The following is an 11335-nucleotide window of genomic DNA, read 5'->3' on the forward strand; positions in this document are numbered from 1 at the left end:
GAACAGGCAGATCGATGAAGTACACTGCTGAGGGGAGCAGTGGGTGGGTCAGGAGAGGTCTGCCACGCCATGTGGGTAACCCCTGGGGCAGGCCGGGATTGAACTCCTGCAGAAGTGGCTTAAGCTTCTTTGTGCTGTGCTTTAACCCACTGCACCACCAGGGAGGGCCTGAGGGGAGGATTTTAAAGGGGACAAAAAGGGCCTATTTGCTATCAGCTGACCTTGGTGACACAGTCAGGGAGGGTGGAGGCTGGGAAGACACAGAGGCAACTTCAAAGGAATGGCTCTGATTACTGGTTGGGGAAGGGCTGAGATAAGAAGGCAGGGTCAGGAAAGAGACCAGCCTCTGGACACAGAAGGTTGCAAGACCGCTTCTGTGTGCACAGCTACGTGAAGTGACTCTGTCCCAAGGAGCCGGATCTGGTCTAGGGCTCAGCTGAGGAAGAGGGCGCAGAATTGGTGATGCTGGGGGCAGCTGGGGGTCTCAGTGACTAGGACCTAACCAGCTCTCTTCCTCCCGGCCCTCCTCCCTTGTTTGTCTCTTCCTCCAACACCCCTCCCACACCACACCCTGTCAATTTTAATTCATTTTGTAATTCAAACTTTTAAATATTCATGAAAGTCTCCTTCTTCATCTTATAGTCTTACAGTTCTCCTCCCAGAGAGGACCAATTTTACCAGTTGCATCTGTAATTTTCATGGGATACATTAACAAGAGGGAGAGCAGAGCACGGCCCCTACAGAGACCACATATCTCATTCGTATTCAAAAGGTAGTGGAGTAGAATTCTCTCCATTTTGTAACAATAAAAAAGTCCCCTCCTAGGGCCACCCTAGTGGCGCAACGGGTTAAGTCTCATGAAGCTGTCCACAGCCACTGTAGCATGAGTTCAATCCCTGGTAATGGGGGTATGACCCATATGGCCTAGCAGACCTCCCCTGTATCCCCGCTGCTCCCCTCAGCAGTGTGTTTCAATAGATCCACCTGTTCTGCTCCCCGCTCTGTCTCTGGTGAGTCCTCTTACCCTCCACACTTCTGACTTACTTTGCAGGTCTTATATGCATACATAAGTAAAAATAAATATATATTTTTAAAAAGTTCTCTAGACTAAAATTCAAGAAGAAACTGGATTAAACTCTAATCACTGAGCTGCATTGCCTCTCCAGGATTAACAGTCAACTCACTCAATGGCAGCCCTCTGTCCTCCGCTGCTAACTGGTTCCACCTGGGAGCTTGCACACCTGCTTGTGTTACATCCTAGTAAAATTCTCCTGGTCCCCCGGGTTGACAGTGGCCTCAGAAACATCTTCTGATTGCTGAGAACACACTGCTGGGAAGGTCGCACCCTGACTCCTGTCCCCTAGGCCGCCAGTAGTGTTATAGGGCACCTCAATTCAGAGAGAGGCACCCCTGAAGCCCCAAAACCTGCCTGCTCTAAGTGGGTTCTGCCATCCGCTGCAACAAGACAAAACATATAAAGCTTTAATGAAAAGTGACTTTAATACAGTGAATATACAATATGGAACACAAAGAATGTAACTTCTAAATCAAACACCTGAAGTTACCCATCCCCTCGTGGGCAAAAGTCAACCCAAAAGGGATTGGCCCAGAGCAAGGCCTGAAAGCTGCCACAAGACTAAAGCACCTTCTGGCCGGGACCCATGGAAAAGGGTCAGAAATGGCCAGACAAATCTGGGAGGAAAAGAGCAAAATCAAAATCAATATAAACACTGCCATAGTCACCTCCCTACAGGTCTCTCACCCACATCTGCCTTAACCAGTCCAGGGTCAGGAAACAAGCCCGGTTTCTTCCTCACATGCTTGCTGCTCCATGTGGCTTCCTTAGGTCTCCTTCTCCATCTGTCTTCCTTCTCTCTTCTCTCTCCTTTTTCTCTGCTCAGTTCCACCCTCCTTCTGGGTGGGGCAGGGAACCTGGAACTTCCCTTCTCCTAGGGACCACCCAGTTACAGTAGCACCTCGAACCTGGCCACGTGATGTCCACTTTCCTCCCCGCTTTCACCCCTTCTAAAATCCCAGACTCCCGCCCTTGGTCATTTGGCGTGCCTGTCCAGCCATCTCCCGCGATGGCCCTCTCCCCCAGAACTCATGGCTCAGTCTGGCTTTCTGGGCAGGAATGAAAGACCTGGCGTGGTGGTTCTGGCAGCCTACTCTTTTGCATTGGTCTAGGTCCCATTTTTCAGTCTTGTGAAAGAGTAAATATAAAAGTAGCAGTGATACAATAAATATTCTTTTCTTCTTCTTTTTTAAACACTGCTAGAACATGCCATTCGGTCCCCACCAAATGCCCTAGATAAATAAGTGGGGATTTTGAGTCCTTGTAAGACCTTCTCCAGCCCACCGCCTTCCCCTAAATACTGTCCTGAACATTTTTCATGCCTGTTTTCTTTTTATTTCTGCCTTCCATACAAACCAGCACAAGACTATTTTTGATATATTTTTTATGCATACAAGAATTGGGGTACAGTTCAGAGATGTGGGTGTGAAAGGGTTCACCAGAGACAGAGTGGGGAGCAGAACAGGCAGATTGACAAAGTACACTGCTGAGGGGAGCAGCGGGCAAAACAGGAGAGGGCTGCTGTGCCATGTGGGTCAGCTCCCTGGCCAGGGAACAAACTCATGCTGCAGTGGCTGCTGACAGCCTCACATTGCTGCACTTCAATCTGTTGTACCACCAGAGAGGGCCCAGATTTTGAAGAGAAGAAAGCTACACACAGTCTTCCACAACCTGCTTTTATCCCACCCACGATTATGTGATCAGCTTTGATCATGCAGAAATTCCAGTCTGTGGTGAGTTCATGTTCTCTCTGAGGTGGAATTCTGGTGTGTGAAGATACCACGTGATTCATTGTTGACTGTGCTATTTAAGGACTTTGGGTGGCTTCCAATTTTGGGCTTCTAGGAAGAGAGCTGGTGTGAATGTTCTACTCTTTTTCCTAGGTGGAGTGTTGGGGGTATGAATTTCTCTGGGGCATTTTCAGGGGCCAGAGAAACCACATTATCATCTTCAGTAGCAGATGCCAAACTGAATTCTATAGTCACTGTGTCCATTCACACAGCTGCCGGGGCCTGGGGGGTGCCCTTTCCCCTTCTTCCACACAAACACTCAAAAAATTTATCCTTTTTCTAAATGTTCCAGACTGATCGTGTGAACTCATAGCTTGACATGGTTTGCTTTTCATTCCCCTGGTTGCACACATTGCATGTTTTACTTAGAAATCTATTTTGGTAGATTTACTGTGGCTGTTCCATGGCAGAGCAGTGAAGACTTCCTCCACCTTTCGTGACGGGGAGGGCATTGTGTTTCCACAGGAAATCCCACTGATGTAGCCAGTTCCTTGTGGATCAACATGGAGTTAGTGCCAGTCCTTTCCAGTCAATTCTGCAATGAATAGCTTTGTATCCAGATGTCAATGGATATTTGCATGCATGGGGTGGGGGACATGGGTGCAGGTTTCCTACGGGGCCCCATGGGACATGCACGTGAAGATAGAAGGTGGCTTTTGTCCCTCTCTGGCCCTACACCTACCTCCAGCAAATCCCCTAATGCCCGCCCTGAGTTTCCCAGAGCAGGCGTGGTAGCTGCCCTGTTATGTCTCACTACCATCTCAGAAGATTTTTACCTCCCCCAATTTCCTTCTAAACCAGCCCGTTGTCCCCTACCCTCCACCACCACCCTCCCTCTCCCACCCCCATTCCTGCTTCACTCAGGGGACTACCCCCATCCTGACATCTCATTTTTAGGAGCATCCTCATCTCAAGAACTGGCATCCCTGAGGGGCCGGACTTTGCCTGGTCCTGAAGGATAGGACAGGAGATGGACCAGGACCTTTAGAGAGTGTGCTGTCTCAAAGGAGGCAGGACACGGACACAAAGCTACCAGGAAGAAGCAAGACAAATCCCAGACCTGTTAGCTCCTGGGCCTCCTTCTTTATAAAAGGGGGACAGTGACTCCTCTAGGGCTTGGGGCAGCGCATCAGAGTGGGGTGATGTTTACGCCTCACATTCTTGCTCTTGCAAGTCACAGCTTCACTGTTACGGAGGATGATTCTATGTCAGGAAGCCGTGACACTGGCTGTGCTGGAGGCGAATGCAGTGTCCGAGAGCGTCTGGGGTGGGGGTGGAGCCAAGATGGAAGGGGCTCCCAAGGGAGGAGATGTTTGACTGTGTCTATCACAGATGGGATCCTGTAGGCAAATGGGGAGACCTCCCAGAGGGGAGACCCCCAAAATCAGAAGCATGGAGGTGAAGATGGGAAGGTTTAGACTTGCTTGAGGACTGGTGAGTCATCTGGGGAGAGACAAGTTACGACGTGGCCTTGCTCCGGGCTGTGAGGAGAGCCACATCTTGGAGGCCTAAGCCAGCAAGTAGGGCCCTAGAGTGGACCCCAGAGTCTGATCCACACCGCCAATTTCCATGCCCGCTCCTCTTCAAGAATTGCTGTTTTCAACTGATTAAGGAGGAAGGACCCAGGGTGGTGGGCATTGGGGTTCAGTGGAAGGAAGCATGAGGAGAGCACTGCACTCTTTCCATTAGGATACACACATACACTGCTCTAACCTGGTATCCCACAGGCACCAGGACTTCCATGCCAGGCGCCTGGAGCATTGTACAGGAAGGAAAAGAGGGACAGCAGGTGCTGTTCCAGAAGCTGGAATCAGACCTGGGGGTGGGGAGCCCTGGCTGGTCAAACAGCGGAAGCAACCATTCTCCAGCGCTTTGCTTTCCTCGCCTGGCCTCAATACCCATAGCCAGGTGTTGCTGGAGATACTATCGCATCACCACACCCCTTGAATGCAGAAACTGAGCCTGAGAGTTGAATAACTTGTGCAAGGTCACACAGCTGGGAGCGGCGGAACTGGGATTCGGGCCTGTGTATCTGATTTTAGAGCCCACACAGCTTTCCTCTCTGTCCCTCTTTCCACAGACATTGCATTTACACGGCCTTAAAATCAAAGGTGCAAATGTTACCACAGTGGTAGTCCTCTTCCTGCCCTGGTCCCAGTTTCCCCTCCTATCGACAACGAGTTGGACCAGTTTCTCATAACCAGTTTTAGACTAGTCTACACATACGCAAACATGTTTATTCCCTAGATAGTCTCCCCCGCTTTTTGTTTGTTTAAAGTTGTTTATTTTTTTAAACATTTATTTATTTATGCATTCAGAACTGGGGTACAAGCCAGAGGTGCAGGGGTGGTAAGAGGATTCACTAGAGACAGAGTGGGGAGCAGAACAGGCTGACTGATGTAGTACTGTGCTGAGGGGAGCAGCGGGCCGGTCAGGAGAGGCCTGCCGCGCCATGTGGGCCAAACCCCAGGCTGAGATCAAACTCTCACTGAAGCGGCTGGCTGTGGCTAGCTTGCAGTGCTGCGTCCTAACCTGTTGCACCATCAGGGAGGGCCCCCTGCTTTTTTGATCCCTCAAAATGGCGGCATCCAATAAGACTCTCTTCACCTAGCGTTTCTCTCACATCAACCACAGAACTTTTCCCTATTTGCCTTGTAGCCCACATATTCAGCCCGTCCTCTCTTCACTGGGTGTTTAGCTGGCTTCTGCACTAATGAGGTCTAGATCATTCTTCAGTGAACAGCCTTGACCTTGGGTCATCATGCATGAACTGGAACATTTTAAAGGAGAAACACCAGGTGTACTTGGCACCATTTATTATGTTCTCCCCAAAATCTTCTCATGGGCTGGACCACTAAAATCCTTCTTCCTTTTGTAATCTGCTCCCCCCTCCCCCCACCACTGCTTTGTCTCGTAGAGACTGGCCATCTGGGCACATCCCTGTCTCTGGGTTTGTCTCTGTGCCCAGCACCTGGTCCTTAAAACCACTTCATGAGCTGGGCCCTCCCTGGTGGCGCAGCGGGTTAAGCACTGCACTAAGAAGCTAAAGCCCCTTGCGCATGAGTTCGATTCCCGCCTGCCCCGGAGGCAACCATGGCGTGGCAGACCTCTCCTGACCTGCCCGCTGCTCCCCTCAGCAGTGTACTTCGTCGATCTGCCTGTTCTGCTCCCCGCTCTGTCTCTGGTGAAGCCTCTCACCCTCCGCATCTCTGGCCTGTACCCCAGTTCTGTACGAATAAATAAATAAAATCTTAAAAAAAAAAAAAACTTCATGAGGGCCTGGCATCATCCCCACTGTACAGGCGGGCTCACTGAGGGCTCACTGAGGCTCCGAGGCACCTGCCTTACCCTTGGCCACACTGCCCCCCAGTGGCTGGTGACGGGCAATTCGCTGAGGATGGCCCAACTTCACAGCTTCCCTCTCGCTTTTATTCCACACATGCAAAAACTAATGGCCCTGACCTTCAAAGCCTATTTTTGTTCGCTTGTTTATTTATCAACAAAGATAAGAGATGACAATGTCTAGGCAACATTTTCTGAGTGCTCGCATATCCCAGACAACCCTCTCTGCACACACCAGCTCGTTTGCTTCTCAGAAACCAAGGGGTAAGGGCTATCGTTCCGCCGCGCTCAGAGGAGGTCACGTGCCACTTAACAAGGTTTCCATCATGACAGAGCACACACAGGACAGTGGTCCCAAAGGCTGCGCCAGGAATCCTAGGTGTGCAGCAGCCTGCACCATCTATGCCATTAGCACAAGGACAAAGTCCTTCTGTCGGTGACACGGTGAATGCAGCAAAGGACAGAACTGAGACTTCAGCCCTCTGGGAGGCACGTTCCGAACTGATTGCCTCTCCAGGCCTCTCGGTCAATGACTCCCAACATATTATCATTGGAACATTATTTCAAGCTTCTTTCCAGATGATGGCATCCCTTCCTCCCCACTCTAAAAACGCATTGCCCCCCACTCTAAAAACGCATTGCCCCCCACTCTAAAAACGCATTGCCCCCCACTCTAAAAATGCATTGCCCCCCACTCTAAAAACGCATTGCCCCCCACTCTAAAAACGCATTGCCTCCCCACCCGTTTAGGACGGCACAGGTGCAGCCAGATCCCCTCCTGGCAGCTGTGATCCTCAATGAATAAGATCCTCCGGGTCTTCTTCAGCCTTTTAGTACCCAGGCAAGTTGTTCATGCTTTTGATAGATCTAATAGAAGAAAAAGAGGTTTTTTCCCCCAAATGTAGCATTCAATTGCACTATTATATATATGACTACAACCTCCAACGCTCACCACTGTCAACTCACTCCTGAGAACAGGAGCTCCGGGCCTCACTGCCCTCTCTGCGCTTTACTCCTCGCAGTGCTAGAGCTGCCCAGACCCCACCCTAGAAACGCCCAGGCTACGCCCCAGAGCTGCCTAGACCCCGCCCCTGAGTTACCCAGGCCCCGCCTCCCAGCTTCTTCCAGCCCTGCCCCCATGCTCTAGTCTTCCCTGCTCAGCACCTCAGTCCCACAGTCAAGTTCTAGGCCCTCCCAAGACTTCCCCTTCAAGCCTCCTTTTAGCTCATTCCTTCAAGCGCCCATCCCAAGGGGTCCCCCTTCCCACTGTCCTCACCTCCTTTCACCCCTTTAGGTCCCTCTTCCAGCCTCTCCCAGCCTCAAGGCCAAGGTCAGGTACTACAGCTTCTTTCTTGGTAATACCATCTTCCCCTCTCAGATGCGGACCTCACTAGAACCCAACTCCCGGCCTGTGCCACCTGCCTGCTATGTATCTTACTTTTTCATTGCTCACCTCTCTTTACCCCCACCTAGAATGTCCCGGCAGGGGCTGTGTCTTCTGTCCACTGCTGTGTTTCACCCCCAGAAGCGGGTCTGGTGCATGATGAGTTCGCATTTGGTGGGTACACATGTTTGTTGAACAAATTTCTTTCAAAGTATGGATTGGTGCTCTATGGTAGTCTCTGGAGGGAAAGTTGGGGAGGGGGCGGTGAAGTCACATCGTGTCCAACAGAGGAGGTTGGAGACGCCTCACATTTGTTTAAGGACAGTGCTGCTATTCCTTCTTAACTGGCTCTTCCTGTCGGGAAGGAGATCTTCAAAGAGGTCTTCATTCTTCAACTCATTCCGCAGGATTCTGAATCTACTAAACTGTTGCTTTCTGCCAGTCTCAAGGCTTCTGAGATGAGTCGTACAGTCATGATTAGCACATACTTCTAAAGCCAGGCATGGCCTGACCCATACCTCTTCCATCTGTGAATGTTCCGAGCAGGGACCTGAAACCCAGAGAACAGAAGGGCACATGGCTCTCTTGCCCGAGCCTGGACTAGAACCCAGGTCTCCTGCCCTGCCATCCTGGGTTCTCTGCTGCTAGGAGCTGTGCTGCTGACTCACCCTGCTGTCCATACCTTGCAAAGAATCAGAACATTTCACTGAACACTCAGCTGCAAAATGCCCTGGGAGAAGTTTAAGGGCACTATGATTCAGGGGACCCCAGGAGGCACTTGCCTAATGATAGCTCAGTTCACCGGACACAGCCATGCGGCTGGTCCCCTCCACAGCCCTGTGGTAGGCGCTAGTATGGCTCTCACTGTACTGGGGGGAAACTGAGGCACAGGGAAGTTACACAAGCACCGTTAGCCTAAATTCAAGCCTGTGTTTTATTCAAGAGTCACTTTATTCCCTAGCGACCTTACGTATCACATCAAAATGACTTTTCAATTTAAGCAAATTTTTCCCTCCAAAAGATTTGAGTCCAGCTGATGAGAAGAATTTAAGCCTTAGGCATCAGGACCAAGTGTGGACAAGGGTGATACTGCTTGTTAAATTGGGTGCTGTTTCTGCATTTCAAGAAGTTGCATAGGACAAGGGAGGGGTCACACTTTGTGCTGGAGGCTCTGTACATTAGTCCCACGTAGTTCCTAAGGGGCTCAGGGCTTGAGACCCGGCAGCTGGTAAGTGGGTAGGAATGGGCTTTGAGCCACACATTCTCCACGCTCTAGTTGGTAAGAAGCTTCCCGAAGCTGTGTTATCCAGGACGCAGTTAAACACCACAAATAAGGCATTTCTGGCTCATGAACTTGGAGCTTGACATATTCTGAGTAAGTCCCTGCTGTGGCCTGTTACATTCTTTCCTCCCCTTATCACTTGAGAACTGAAAAATATTGTCAAGAATGGTGGAGTTTCTACTGAGACAGGCAAAGGGATTTTTGCCAACTTACTACTCAGTTTGGACTTCCCACAAGGAAACAGTTTGTTCGAACTTGCTAAACCTGAAGTCTAACTTTTAAAAACTGAATTGCCCATGGGTATTCGAAGTTTGACATTTTGCCATTTTTAAAAATCAGTGAATTAATGTGAGATTTCTTTAAAAAATTTTTATTTTGTTAATGCATACAAGAGCTGGGTTATAGGCCAGAGGTGTGGGAGTTGAGAGGATTCACCAGAGACAGAGTGGGGAGCAGAACAGGCAGATCAACTGAAATACACTGCTGAGGGGGGCAGCAGGTGGGACAGGACGGCTCTGTTCTAGCATGTGGGACAACTTCATGTCTGGCTGGGGGTTGAACTCTTGCAGCAGTGGCTGCGGATAGTTTCATAGTGCTGACACTTATCCTCTGTGCCACCAAGGAGAGCCCTAATGTGAGGTTTCTTAACAGGGACAGCCCAGTGTGACAGATAGAACTGTGGCCTGGAAATCAAAACTTCTGAGCCCCAGGTCTGGCTCTGACTTGGGGCCATGAGCAGATGGCCTCCCATCTTGGGGCCTCAGTTCATAAAAATAAAGGACCTATGTCTGGTGAAATCTCTGTCCCTTCTAGTTCTGAGGTTCTCAACTAAAAGCATGGCTCTGGATTCAGACATTGACTTTCAAAGCCCTGTTTCATCATTTACTAGCTGGTCAATGAACAAGTTGGGCAAGTTGCTTAACTACTCTGGGGTTCCATTTCTTCATATGTAAAACAGAGATTGCTACTACCTCTGTCCTTAGATTGTAAAGATTGAATGGGAAAAGTCCTACCGCTTGCTTGGATTAGTGCCCAGCAAAACAAAAGAAGCACTTAATATTGGTTAGTCACAATGATGAGGAGCCTTTATATGTTATTAAAAATCAAATAACTGCACCAGAACTTCCATCAACAAATATTTACTGAGTACTTAATCTTTATTTGTGGTAAACCCTTTCAAATGGTTACCCAAACTCTTGCTAGCCCCTTCTTTGTCATCTCCAGCAAGAGATGGAAAATCACATATTCTTTCCTGTTCTTGCTTGAAGGTTGGGGTGGCCACATGTTCCATGTTTTGGTGATGAGATATAAATTATTGGGTGGAAAAACTAAAAGGAACAGTCAGTAGAGGAGATCCACTGTCACCTCTAGTTCTTCCTTTCTTCTAGTTAAATATGCATATATAATTTGGAGCAATGGCAGCTGTTTTGTGACCGTGAGGCACAATCAGGAGTGAAAAACCAATAAGCTAGGCATTTCTCAGTGTAAGACTAGAAAAAGCTTGGGTCCTGAGTGATATTGTAGAGCAGAGAAACCATCTGCAGCAGCTACTAGCTGTTAGACATCTTTCTTTGTGAAATACAAATCTTAGTTTTTTTAAAAGCCATTGTTCATTCCTTGCAGCTTCCTTGTAGCTGAGCCTATCATATCTCATACATCATTCAGCAAACATTGATTAAGTACTAGGTACCAACATGTGGTAGCTTTCTAGTTTGCTTGGCAGCCCCTTGGCTTGGAAGGATGACTCAATGCTGGCCACTTGACCCTGAGGGACAGTATTCAGCAAGGCTTTCTATTTTTCTCCCAAGTGAAAAGAATAGATTTTCCTCATCATTTAAGTCACTTGGCATTGAGTTCTCTGTTACTTGCAGCCCAAACCACCACCCCTGAGCCCATGCCCAGAACTCCACATCAGAGTTGCCTTCATTGAAAGACTAAAGAAGGAGCCTCCATGGTGATGCAAGGGGTTAAGTTTCAGCACTCTGAAGTATACCCACAGCCACTGAAGCACAAGCTCAATCCCTGGCCAATGAAGTGACCCATATGGCATGGCAGATCTCTCCTGCCTTGCCCACTGCTCCCCTCAGGAGTGTATTTCAGTCGATTTGCTTGTTCTGCTCCCCACTCTGTCTCTGGTGAATCCTCTCACCCCTGCACCTCTGGCCTATGTCCCAGTTCTTGTATGCATAACTCAATCTTTTTCAAAAATCAAGAATAAAAAAGACAGGATAGCGCTGAGGAAAACAAGGAGGCAGAAGCCATAGGGTTTGGTGACTGATGGGGTATAGGATTGAGCTGAGTGACGTGCAAAATAACAGATGCCTGAAAACCACTGTCAAGAGACCCAGTGGGAGAGAGTGAAAACACAGTATAAGGTCAGGAGCCCACGAGTCTCTGAGAGCTGTCTGTGAGCAATCCTGGCTGTGCAGAGGGCAGGACTTGGAGGAAGGCTAGGCTTTGGG

The sequence above is a fragment of the Condylura cristata genome, unplaced genomic scaffold (assembly GCF_000260355.1).
Source record: "Condylura cristata isolate star-nosed mole 26May11 unplaced genomic scaffold, ConCri1.0 scaffold00001, whole genome shotgun sequence".
NCBI lineage: Eukaryota > Metazoa > Chordata > Mammalia > Eulipotyphla > Talpidae > Condylura > Condylura cristata.